The following is a 14,428-nucleotide window of genomic DNA, read 5'->3' on the forward strand; positions in this document are numbered from 1 at the left end:
TGGGTTAGGTGCCCTGCCTTGGTGAGCTCAGACACATTCCTATGCAATTCACCCCTGGATTATAGACACTTGTTTATTCTCCACTACACAACCAGACTCTTGCAAGCAGGGACAAGCCACACTGTGCCTGAATTAATCAGTACCTACAGCTAAATCTGGCTGCCATGTGAACAGCTCTCTTCAGTGTTGTACTAGGAATTAACACAAGCTGGACCCTGAAAATGATTTCACCATTTTATCTCCTTTCCATTCTCTGCACTTTCAGATCCCAACCCTGAAGCAAACTTTCTAATTATCATTTTTATTTTTTCCCTGATAGACAATACCTTCCACTTAGGCTCAGGGAATGCATTTTCTGATTTCATAATAAATGATACAAGCCATTACCGCAAATGATATTTCCGTAGGAAATGCAACTTAGAATGAGAGCCAGTTTTCTCAGGCAGCAAGTGTTTGTTCTAACACGTGTTTCTCCGACAGCTTATTCAATGGAGCCCTCTAATGACCTAGGTAAAGCTCCTTAAATACACTGGGCTTTCAACAACTCCTGCAGTCTGCCCTCTTCACTCTCTCTTCTACTCCACTTTCTCTCTTCTTAACACATACACTAATCCACGAGCAATCTTTACTACGCAATCCTGTTCAGCTTTCAATTACAAGAGATGTCAGCCTAATGGATTGCAGGGGATAACATGGTTCCTATTCCAGTCAAGGAACACAGTCAATAGGAAATAAATCGCCATCCATCAATATGCTAGAAATCAGTGGGCTTCTTAGATCGCTCCATTACTCACCTAGGAATACCTTGGAACTCAGAAAAACTGCTCAGTGGCACCCTATACTCAGCTGAGAGACACACCCTTCCTCATTCAAAGAAGACTAGACAGATGCAGATAACCTCTGAAGGGACCGTAAGGAGTTCAAACTTACTTTCACCACAGCTGACCACATTTAGCACACAGGAGAACTCTCAAACAGGCTAGCCCTTTAGAATTTACATTCATACTGGGATCTGAACACCAAAGTGGTGTGAGCTCCCTCATCAGAATGCACGGGTATAGAGAGAACAGAAGAATCTTCACATAATCCAAGAATTAAATGGCAAGCCCCCAAATCACTGAATGAATATGAGCAAAGTAATTTAATCAAATTGCCTGCCTCCTGAAGGCTTATTTCAGTTCTTAGAATGGCCTTCTACTGTGCTGTGTCTTTATCTTCCTAAAAGCCATTTTTATCATGTCACCTGCTTAAACCGCCTTGGTGGCTCCTTGATAGCTGCAGGAGTTTGTAGGCACAAACATCACTCAGCATCCAAGGCCGTCCACGATCTAACTCCAATTTATGCCATACTCTTAGCCCCCATATGGTCTTTTCTTCATCCAACACACCACAACTTGGCACACACAGTTTCCACAGGATTTTGCCAACCCAACAAGCCCCATCCAAACATCATCTGTCTGAAAACTCCCCTCCGAGCCTCCCTCCTTTGATTTTCAAATGCATTTACTATCACAGCAAGTTAAGCTGAGAGCAACCTAACCTTCTGCTGTTGTGTCCAGTGGCTTTTTTGAACTATATTTAAGCCCTGGCTGGGTGGCTCAGTTAGTTGGAGCATCGTTTCATACACCAAGAGGTTGAGGATTCAATACCTGGTCAGGGAACATACCTAGGTTGCCTGTTCTTTCCCAAGTTGGGGAGCATAGAGGGACATGGGGGAGGGTATGTGCGTGTGTGACCAGATCAATGTTTCTATCTCACTTCTCTCTCTCTCTCTCTCTCTCTCTCTCTCTCTCTCTCTCTCTCTCGTCAATTTAAAAAAACAAACAACTTCATTTAAGGATCAGCATGCATCCCATGACCATTTTTAAGTGAAATCATATATGGAAACCTATTACTCTAAAAAGCACATAGGACTGGAACCCCTCTGGTCAAAGGAGGGGAATGGGGCCTGGAGCTACTCCACACACTCATCTCTACAGAACATATTTGGAAAATAATTGATCTAGTCCAATCTCTTCATATTATAAATGAGGAAAGAAGTAATGCTCATAGACATTAAGAACTTGCCCAATGCCACATATCTAATTCAGGCAGAACTTTCCAGCCAGGTGTCCCAGTTCAGACTCTAGTGCCCCAGCAATGCTCAAGTTCAGTATCAGATGCTAACATGTGATCCACTTGAGTGGGATAATTTCAACATAATAATTTCAACACACTTAGTTATGAATTGAAAAGGTAGGCTACTTCTGGTTATACAACCATTTGCCGACAAGCCTTTATTATCCAACAAATGTATATTGAGTGCTTTCAGTATGCCAAGAATGGTGCTAAGCACTAAGGATTTAGAGGTGGATAACAGTAAGAAACCTGACCTCATAGAATATATCTTTTGTCTAATATTAACAATAAAATGAGGAAATAAGTAGATACTATATAATATTTGTAATTAATATATAATTATAACTTGAGAAATGGAAACATATCCAACCAATACTTGTACATGAATATTCACAATAACATCTATACTAATAAAATGGTAATATGCTAATGAGACTGGGAGACCTTCCATGAGACCTTCTAGATGTTCTTCTGGACAAAGCCATGGTGGTGGGGCCGAGGTAGAGGCAGTTAGAGGCCAAGAGGGGAGGGCAGTTGTGGGTTATCAGGCTGGTGGGGGGCAGGGCCATTGGGGGTAAGCAGACCATCAGAGGGGCCAGTTGGGGGCAAGCAGGCCATCAGTGGGGGTCAGTTGGAGGTGATCAGGACAGCAGGGGGGGGCAGTTGGGGGCGAGCAGGCCAGCAGGGGAGGCAGTTGGGGGCGAGCAGGCCAGCAGGGGAGGCAGTTGGGGGCGAGCAGCCCAGCGGCGGGGGGCAGTTGGAGGCGAGCAGGCCGGCAGGCAGAATGGTTAGGGGCAATCAGGTAGGCAGGCAGGTGAGCAGTTAGGAGCCAGCAGTCCCGGATTGTGAGAGGGATGTCTGACTGCCGGTTTAGGCCCAATCCCCGTAAAACAGCAGTAGGACATCCTTCGAGGAGTCCCAGATTGGAGAGGGTGCTGGCCAGGCTGAGGAACACCCCCTCCCCCATGCATGAATTTCGTGCACCAGGCCACTAGTTATCCATAATAGCCAAAATGCAGAAACAACCCAAGTGTTTATCAGCTGATGAATGGACAAATAAAATATGGCCTATTCATACAACAGAATGTTATTGAGATATAAAAAGGAATGAAGTTCTAACACAGGCTGCAACGTGGCCAAACCTTGAAAGCATTGTGCTAAATGAAAGAAGCCAGACACAAAAGGTCATATATTGTGTGATTCCATTTATATAATAGGTCCAGAATAGGCAAATCCATAAACACAGAAAGAAGATTAGTGATTGTGAGAACCTGGGGAAAGGGAAAATGTAGGAGTAACTGCTAATAGATATATAGATTATTTTGGGGTTGATGAAAGTGTTAGATAATGGTAATGGATGCACAATTTTATGCATATACTAAAAACCCAATAAGTAGCACACTTTAAAAGGACAAATTTATTGTATGTGAATTATATTCAATTAAAAAAGAAAAAGTACAGTCACAAATCAGAGATATGAATTTCCAACGAGAATACAGTACTAGAGAATAATAGAAACCTAGAAAATATGATCAGGGAGGGCCACTCTGAGGTGGTAATAGCTAATTTCATACCTAAAATATAAGTAGCATCCAGACACACAAAAAGAGAGGGAACTGTGTTCCTGGAAGAAGGAACAGTATCAAAACCTTAAGGCAGAAAAGAACTTACTGTGTTCTAGGAACTCAAAGAAGAATTGAGGGGGGGGGCAGGGGGGACACAAAGAAGTTAGAGAGGAAAGAATGGCAGATCACACAGGGTTTGGAAACCATGGTAAACATTTTGTATTTTCATCTGATGTGTAATTATAAGCCACTGAAAAATTTTGAGCAAGGGAGTGAAACCTGTTCACTCACACACACATTAAATTATCATCTATTATGTGCCAAATACTGTGGAATAGGAAGTACAGCCATAAATAATCACACAATTATTTGCCCTCATAGAACTATCATTCCAATGGAGGGACATTTGTCCAATCAGTAAATAAGTGTAAGCATATGCGGGTGCCATGGAGAGAAGAAAGTCAGGGAAAGGACTTTAAATAGGGTGGTGGGATGGTTAATTTTATGTGTCAATTATACTGGGATATAGAATAGCCCAGACATGTGGTCAAACATTATTCTGGGTGTGTCTGTTTATGGATGAGATTAACATTTGTATCTGTAGACTGAGTAAAGCAGATTGTCCTCTCTAAAGATGGGCCTTACTCAATCAGTTGAAGACTAAAGAGAAAACAAAGGCTGAGGAAGAGGGAACTTCACCTGCCTAAAGTCCAGCTTTGCTTAGCTCCTGCCCTTGGGTGGGAACATACACCATCTCCTGGTTCTCGGGCCTCTGACTCAAACAGGGACTACACAACCACCTCTCCTGGGTCTCCAGCTTGCCGCCTGCAGATCTTGGGACTTCTCAGCCTCCAGAATCATGTGAGCAATTCCTTGTAATAAATATCTCACTCCCTGTGTCTTTTGTGGATATCTATGTCCTGTTGGTTCTGCTTCTTTGAAGAATCCTGACTAATACAGATAGAATACGAAGACTTCATTGTGATATGGTATTTGAGCAAACACTTGAAAAAAATGAGGAAGTGAGTTATGAGTGTTTATTGGGGATCTAAGAAGGAACTGCCAATGGGCAGGAGGAAAACTGGGAATTATGATAACCCAGAAGCCTGCTAAGAATAGAGTTTCAGTTGTGCCAAATGCTAGCGATAGCTCAGTTACGATGAGGGCTAAGAATTGACTGATGAATTTTGCAACATGGAGGTCACTGGTAAACTCTGATAAAATAGTTTCAGCAAAGTGATGGTGAGTATAGGCCTGACTGGGGTGTGTTCAGAGATAATGGGAAAATTAGAGGAAATTAGTATATGGGGAGGTTTTGGTAGATATGCTCATGAAAATGATCCAATGAAGAAGAAAAAAGTGGTGATATTAGAGAGAGCAGGGAGAATATCTGGAGTGTGGGTCTTTTGTGGGTTTTTTTAAGTAAGTGAAGGAAATGGCATCTCATTCAGACATGGAGGGTTGGATTTGTATGAGAGAATAAAGAATTCATCCAAAATAATAGGATGAAATGAAGGTGAGAGTGGAACAGACACAGATAGTTAGACATGTGTGGTGGTGGGAGCCTGTGGATAGAATCAAAGTTAATTAAAGGTTAATTCTGACTGCTCTGTAGGCAATAGTGTAAGTGTGAAAGAAGGGAGTCCAGAAAGAAGGCTGGTATAGATGAAAGATGTTAGTGGCTTGGACTAAGGTAATGGCAATGAAAATGAATTATTATATTATGATTAAACAAGCATATATGTTATCTCACTTCTGTGCATCATCATCAATAATCTTCCTGTACAAGTATTTATACATTCATTTTGCAAATTAACTCAAACCACTAAATTATATCACAGAATAATTAAAGTCATTTGAAAAAGTTTAAGCTTGTATTACAAATATGGCTAGAGTAGTGACACAAGAACAGGTATATAGATCAATGGAACAGAAGAGAAACCCCAGAAATCAATTCAAGCCATTATGTTCAATTAATATTTGACAAAAAAGGCAATAACATACAATGGAGCCAAGACAGTCTCTTCAATAAACGATGTAGGGAAAATTGGACAGATACATGCAAAAAAAAAATGAAACTAGACCACCAACTTACACCATACACAAGAACAAACTCAAAATGAATCAAAGACTTAAATGTAAGTTGTGAAACCATAAATATCCTAGAAGAAACCATAGGCAGCAAAATCTCAGACATCTCTAGTAGCAATATGTTTATGGATAAATCTCCTAGGGCAAAGGTAACTAAGGAGAAAATAAATAAATGGGACTACATCAAAATAAAAAGCTCTGCACAGCAAAAGAAACTATCAACAAAATGAAAAAAGAACCCACTGCATGAGAGCACATATTTGTCAATGTTATATCCGGTAAGGGGTTAATTTCCAAAATATGTAAGAAATTAATACAACTAAACAAAAGGAAGACAAACAATCCAATTAAACATGGGCAGAGGACCTAAATAGACACTAGTCCAAAGTGGACATACAGATAGCCAAGAGACATGAAAAAATGCTCAAAGTCACTAATCATCCAAGAGATGCAAATCAAAATGACAATGAGGTATCTCCTCGCAGCTTTCAGAATGGCTATCATTAACAAATCAACAAACCACAAGTGTTGTCGAGGATGTGGAGAAAAGGGAATCCTAGTACACTGCTGGTAGGAATGCTGATTGGTGCAGCCATTATGGAGAACAATATAGAGTTTCCTCAAAAAAATCAAATATGAAACTGCCATTTGACCCAGTGATCCCACTTCTAGGAATACATCCTAAGATTCCTGAAACACGAATCAGAAAAAATGTATGCACCCCTTTGTTCACAGCAGCACAATTTACAATAGCTAAGATCTGGAAACAGTCCAAGTGTCCATCAATAGCTGAGTGGGTAAAAAAGCTGTGGTACATTTATACCATGGAATCCTACGCAGCAGTAAAAAAGAAGGACCTTTACCCTTTGAGACAGCATGGAGGGATCTAGAGAGCATTATGCTAAGCAAAATAAACCAGTCAGAAAAAGACAAGTATCACATGATCTCACTTATATGTAGAATCTAATGAACAAATAAACTGATAAACTAAATTGATCCAGAGACAGAAGCATGGAACAGACTGTGGAATCTCAGAGGGAGGGTGGGGGAGAGTGGATGGGTAGGAAGAGATTAACCAAAGAACTTGTTCAAGTTCTTTGAATGCATGCAGAAAATAAGATGGTGAAGGCCTGGGGCAGGGGGTGGGGGGTGGGCTAGATGGGGTCAATGGGGGAAAAAGGGAGACATCTGTAATACTTTCAACAATAAAAATTTTTAAAAATAAACATGGCTAGAAAATAAAGTTACTATAAGTTTTAAAGTACTGTTGGATGTTCATAAAATTCTTTAATTTTATTTCAACATGATAGTCTGTAGTCACAAAACATGCAAATAAAAGGACAATATTTCTGATTACTCTTGTCTCCCTTATACTTTCACCAATTCCTGTAATAATGGGTATGTGGCAGGAATTGTTCCTGTGGTTTTTTAGAGATGTTACCATATGTTGCTGAAACTTAAAGCTAGTGATGGAGGAGAGGTGTGGATCCTGCTCAGAAGCTTTGAAAGGATTATTATCCAAGGCAGAAAATTTCCATAGAATTGAGCCTGAAAATATATCTCCTATTTTTATTTTCTACATGATCTTGATCATTTTTTCAACTTCACCATAATGTGCATTTATTTTTTCTGTCTTTTAAAGCTCAAACAACAAATGTATCTAAAACCATTTTATTTTTATATTTAGTCACCTTATGTGAAATCATCTAGTATGCACAGAATATAAGATTCAACCCACACTTCCCAGTGCGATTTGAAACATGCCTAGACTCTCTGGTAGAAAATAGGTAATTCCCAGTCAGGGAAAATGTTAAAATACTGTAAGTTGCTGCCTCTTGTATTAATCTAGAGCCTTTACTATTTGCTTCATTTTTCATAAGATTAACATTTAAAAACCTCTTTGTTAGAGACTGAAATTGAATTGTGAAATGTGCTCCTGAATAAATAATTTCTTCCCGAATGTTAATTACATAGCAATTATACTGAAGTGTAATTTTACATAAATACAGTGTTAGAAGTTCTACAGATATGAACAATTGCACAAATGACTCCTCGAAGGGGGAAAAAAGTTTCTGAGGTTGAAATGCAAGTGTCGAACATGCTGGAATAAATAATGGAATATAATGTATTGAATATTAATCTGTATGCTCACAGAAGTCATTAAAGGTTCTAGGGCAACTACACAGTTAACTATTCATAAAGACATGTACATATTTTGTATTATTTTCCTTATATTCATAACAATGACAAAAATAAATATACTGCTAACAATGACAAAAATAAGTAAACTGATACTTAAAGATCTAAACCAAAAGTTATAAATGAGAAATCTTCCAATTATAAGTAATCTGAAAATCAAATGTATCCAATTTTGATATTCACAATTTTTCTTCCAGGTGAAGTACTTTATATGCAATTATCAGCTTCTTATTTGGTAGCTAGAGGCCCGATGCATGAAAATTCATGTAGAGTAGGCTTTCCTTCCCCGGGCGGCTGGCACGGGGTTTGCTCCGGCACCTGGGACGTGGGCTTCCCTTCTCTGGCCACCAGCAGGCACCCGGGGCCTGGGTGGCTTCCCTCTGGCCCTGGCTTGGTCCAGAAGGACATCCGATCTACTAGTAATTAGCATATTACCCTTTTATTATTATAGATGATAGGATGATATGATAACAATGGTGATGAACTAGTTTTAAGAAAACAACCTTATTAACTGTTACAGTCAATAGATTTTTAGCCAAGAATTCCTATTCCAGTAAGTTACAATCAACTTGAATCTAGACTGTTTGCTCATTGAAGATAATAACTAATACAACAGGTAATATTTGAGCATTTCCTGTGTGCAGGCATTCTGCTAAACATTTTGCCTATATTCTCCCTTTTAACCTCTGCAACTCTATGATGTTATGACAATCACATAAAAAACCAAGTTTAGGAATTTTTAGTTAGCTCAGAGTTGAAAATCTGCCAGTCTCTGGCCAGACAGCTCAGTTGGTTAGAGCAGGGGTCCTCAAACTACGGCCCGCGGGCCACATGCAAATACAAATATTGTATTTGTTCCCGTTTTGTTTTTTTACTTCAAAATAAGATATGTGCAGTGTGCATAGGAATTTGTTCATAGTTTTTTTTAAACTATAGTCCGGCCCTCCAACAGTCTGAGGGACAGTGAACTGGCCCCCTGTTTAAAAAGTTTGAGGACCCCTGGGTTAGAGCATTGCCTGATATGCCTCTGAGGTTGTGGGTTTGATCTCCAGTCAGGGCACATACAAGAATCAACCAGGGAATGCATGAATAGATGGAACAACAAATTGATGTTTCTCTCTCTCTTATTCCCCCCCCTTCTCTTTCTCTAAAATCAATCAATAAATTAAAAAATTTTAAATCTGCCACTATTTTAAGTCATTACCCCAATTTTTCTACCTTTTTCCTTCTTTTGTAAATTTATCATGAGCTGACATTGAGACTGGGTTAATACAATATCAAAAATATCCAAATAATCTGTCTGAATTAGAAAAAGGAATCAATCAAATTATTCATTGTTAACTTTAACAGAAAGAAGTTGATCAAGATGTTAAATTTCAGTTCATAAAACCTACTTACTCAAACTCCCCCAAATTTTCCAATCTATGCAGCTAACCCAGAAAAGCTGCTATTTAGAGACTTTTAGGCAGACAGCTTTTACTACTGCTCAACTTCAGTGGGAGGATTCTGTTTTTAGAAAGTATTTCAGTCACTGATTTGAAAAAAATGATGGATATAATTGTCACATTATATCAAGGCTTGCTTGTACTTTAATTCTGTAGCACATTTATGAATCACAAAATACCGCATTAACATCTCCAGTAGTTTTATGACATGTTTAAGAGAACAAATTATTATTATAAATTTACAAAATATTCAATGACTTGGCCACATGGTTACAGACTCAGTAAACATTATTATTATTGCTAGTTTAACTTCCTTTTTTAACTTAAATTCCCAAAGAATTCACACCAATACTCTTTTTTACCTTTCTCAAATTTGCTTAGTATTAAGACAACAATGAAACATTTGGGGGGTACATTATAATCAGCTGCTATTGAAATTTTCTCAAAATGCTATCTATTAAAAGGCACAGGTTAAAATTGGTTTATTTGTCCACATAATTTTAGGAAATGGGAAAAGACTTTGCTTTCTGTATTAATCAGGGTTCAGTTGCAGAAAACAGAATTCATTCTAGCTAACAGAAGCAGTAGGGAAATTATCACAAAAAATTATCTGTCTGTGAATGATGGTGCATATGTTAAGAACAGTATATTCCATGAAAGTCCATACTTTTTAATGTTTGTATTGATTTGAGAGGGGAAGAGAAAGAGAGAGGGAGAGGGAGAAGAGAGAGAGAGAGAGAGAGAGAGAGAGAGAGAGAGAGAGAGAGAGAGAAACATTGATGTGAGAGGAAAACATTGGTTGATTGGCTGCCTCCTGCATGCACCCCAACAGGCAATTGAGTCTGCACTCTGGCATGTACCCTGACTGGAATCAAATCAGTGACCTTTCAGTGCACAGAACTCAACCAACTGAGCCACACCAGCCAGGGCCACCCACTGTCTTTTATTTTTTACATAAAATTAGTTGCTTGGTCAGACTCAATGTTCTATGAGATACCATCACAGAGGTTAAGGCATTCTCAAAGTCCATAGATTATAGTGCTTGCAGAAAGATGGCAACAGGGAAGGCCACATAAAATCTAGAATAAATAACTATTCCAGTAAGACTGAGTTGCTGCCCCTTCCATAATGGAAAGAGTCTAAACTCATTGACCTGCCACTAGGTGGCTTCCAGGTTTCCATTAACTATGGTGCAGATTGGACTCTGTGCATGGGCATTGGCCACCTCAGACTTAGTAAAAGGAAATCTATGTTTTGCAGTCCATGCATTACTTCCATCCCTGCCACCATAGTCACTTGTTCATCAGCCCATTGATCAAGCACTGGGTGGCTAGTGACAGAAATGTCTAGTGAAATGGTTCCTGAAATGTTTTCAATAGAAGGGGCATTGTGGTGACTATTCATATGAGATATAAACAGTTTTACATTCTGGGCCCATTAGAGGTCTATCTACATTTCTCTTCCCTAAAACTATATATCACTGATGCTTTAATTGTGATCTTTCCAAACCCCTAAATATCCAGCCAAACCACTAGCCTCCAACCATGACTCTCTGACCAGCTTTCCTTCCAACAAACAAAATGGAAAACAGTTATATCACCTAAATTTCTGCCCAATGGAAGGATTTATTTCTTCCTTGTCCTTCAGGTCCACCCCTCTGTGGGGTTATACTGCTGCAGGAGGTCGCTTGTGCAATGCACTATTATGAGAAAGAGTCATTTGCAAGTCAGAATTGAACGGGTTCTTTCTCAGTCAGCTAGTTACAGAAAACTCTGAGGCCATCAGTGGGTGGATAGAGAGGTGACACAGCAACACAAATAAGTACATTAGGAAAATGAGCCACCTGCTCTTAACAGAGGCCATCACTGGTAATTAAAACTTATTAGTGCCTTCAGAACAAGAGTAGGCCTCATCTCATTTGTGCCATTTCCACCTGGTGATTGATTAATGCTAGACACACTTAACATTAATGCCTGATGGAACAGAGAAAACCTTGATCATTATTAAATGCAAAGTTTACATGAGCAGACCATCAGTGTCTGGTGGAGCCCATTAGCAGGCTACGAGCAGTTTTTTGACGGTAGAATATGTATTTCTTTCCAAACACTACAAGCTTGCTTTGTATATGGTGCTCCTAGAGGGGTCGGCTAGAGCCATGTTCAGCAAACTGCTGCTCGTGAGCCACATGCGGCTCTTTGGCCCCTGAGTGTGGCTCTTCCACAAAATACCACGTGTGGGCACGCACGTACAGTGTGATTGAAACTTCGTGGCCCATGAGCAGAAATCGGTATTTTGTGGAAAAGTCACACTCAAGGGGCCAAAGAGCCGCATGTGGCTCGCGAGCCGCAGTTTGCCGAGCAGCAGTTTGCTGACCACTGGCTGCTAGAGGCTACATAAGGCATCCCAAACTGCCACAGACATTTCAAGCACCGCTGTGCCTGCTGGCTCATAAGGACTAGAGGACAGAGCTTTGCTCTGAGACTTGAACCAGCTGCAGTGGCTTCTCTTGCTCTTGGCCTCACGCATACAGGTAACATTAGGGGCTACCTCAAATGTGAGCTCTGTTGCCTCCAAAATTCAAAGTGACCCACAATGCACTGTCCCTCCTTCTTAGGAGTACTTTGGAGGGGATATCTCTCTTCATACCCCAGATTGCTAGTCTTCCAGAAACTTCACCCAAAGTGACTAGGACTGAATTTTCTTTGGATTTTTCTCCTACTCTCAAATCACATATTTCCTGCCAGGGCATCTAGAGTACCTGCTACTGCCTGTTTACCAGGTCCTGCTATCATGAAGGCATCAGTGAAGCAGACCAGTGGGTTTTTCTTTGAGATGGTGAAATAATGAAAACTTTGAATAACAAAGATAGCTGTAGTGAAGATGCGTTTTAAATCCCTAGTTTAAGGGCAAGAAAATGAGTAGGAATATAAATAAGTTCTTTGAATAGTACATCTGTCTGCTTCCAAAGGCTTTTCTCTTGACCTTTATGGGATGAGCATCTGGACAGGGAAGAGATTTGCAGCTAGTTTGTAGCACAGTCAAAGAAAGCTGAGTCTGGGCCAGATAGAGGGATGGATCCCAAGGGCACAGGCAGTGCCCAGCAGTCTCTGTTTCCACCTGATCTGAATAGCCAACAGTGCTCTTGTAGGCAATGGGGCGGAGTGGGACATGAATAATGTAGTCCTAATAGCTGAGATACAGAAGCACTATCTTATTTGCTGCCGATTGTTTTAGGGATCCATTTTCACAATGACTTTAACTATTTAAACAAATTGAAACTAGTCTAGGTTGATTTCAAATGTCAGTGCAATTGAATGAATTTATTGCAACTATAATGAATTCCATCTTGTTCAAGGCATTTAACTATTGACTACTGAACCTCTGTCCCCAAAATCATAATAGTGTTGATTTACTCAGTCTACACATTTATTTTAACAATTCCTCTGACAATAATTGTCAATGTTGCATAAATTCTGTATATCTTTGCTTTGTGGAAGAGTAATTTCCAGAGCCATTGCTGTTAACTACATTTCTCAAACATCAGAACTTCAGTTCTTTTGGCCAGAGTTTTTTATTCTCCTAGTTTTTGTATTAATTCTTTTCAATAATTGCCTTGGTTTTATGTGTATAATACAGCCCTAAATTCTTTATTAGCTTAAATTTAAGAACTAACTGTTAATATGCATTCTCAGCCACATTTAATCTGGTAATATAGTCCACAGCAGTCAAAGGCAATATGTAGCTTTTAATTACAATATGGATCCCAGTTCTGCCTCTCAGAAGCTGGGTAACCTTGACCAAATTACTTCAGCTTTCTGAGCTCTAATTATCCATAAAATGGAATAACAACATCTATCACACAACATAATCACAAGGGTCAAATAAGATATTAAAAGTGAAAACATTTTTCAAACTATTACAAACTAATCCTATGTGACTTTAAAGTTGTCTCAGTATTATGAATGTCTTTCATTGAACAACTAAATTCTATTTCCCGGCTTGTATGCTACTTAGTACCATATTATATAAATGTTTGCAATCATAGAGTTTACAAAAAAGCTCTGTGAGCTTTTGAAGAGCTGCTCCTATGCTTTATTCTCGGTATCACCAGGCCAAATAGAGTCCCTATCATTCAAGTGGTGGGATAAACAGGTAACACAAGCTCTTTATCCTATTTCTATCAGTTGGGAGATTTAGAATCTTATGAAATTTAATTGGAACTGATGCCACCCCTCCAGGGTGATAACAGACAATCATTTATATGACTGCAATAATTGTATGTGGGTTTTGTGTTGTTGTTTTTTAACAAAGCCAGATCCAAAAATGAATCAAAACCTTTGTAGTAAATAATCCTATTCATTGATATTATTGTTTTGCAATGGGCAAGGTCACATCATGTTGATATGCTAATAGAAGAAATATACTTTACTCATTTGAGATAAAACTGTATTTTCTGTGAAAAAAAAGTATTTATTCTTATCTTGCTTCTTACTGAGGAAATGAACCATGATCTGCTGGAGGACCTTCCTTTTCCTCCATACATGGCAAAAGGCCATCCCTTTCATCTCCAGATTGAATATAGCCAAGCCTGAAGCCCTCAAGACACAGCAAGAAAAGGGGGGAGGAGAGGTAGACAAGGAAACTCCATTCCATGAGGGAGGGAGTGGAGAAAAAGATGGGGAACTTAGCAAAGTTGACTGCAAAATATTAAGGTAAGTGAAGTCAGTCAAGAGAGAGGGGGGCCTTTTGAAGTCTTGATTAAAGGAAGGTTCTTCTTATCTGTAGTACAAGAGGGAAAGGAAGTAAGATAAAATCTTCATCTTTGCTCTTCCTTTACAGTTCTGAGACCTATAAGACCCTTCATTAGAGAATTTGAGAAATCTCCATGATGGGTTTATATGCTCTTGTGCTGGGGACGAAGGGAAGGTAGGAGGTACCAGAGATAGAAGTTTACTTCTCTGTAATCATCTTCCTCAGGTTTCAGGGGAGAGAGAGCGGAGGAACACTGCT

The sequence above is a fragment of the Myotis lucifugus genome, unplaced genomic scaffold, assembly GCF_000147115.1.
Source record: "Myotis lucifugus unplaced genomic scaffold, Myoluc2.0 scaffold_156, whole genome shotgun sequence".
Taxonomy (NCBI): Eukaryota; Metazoa; Chordata; class Mammalia; order Chiroptera; family Vespertilionidae; genus Myotis; species Myotis lucifugus.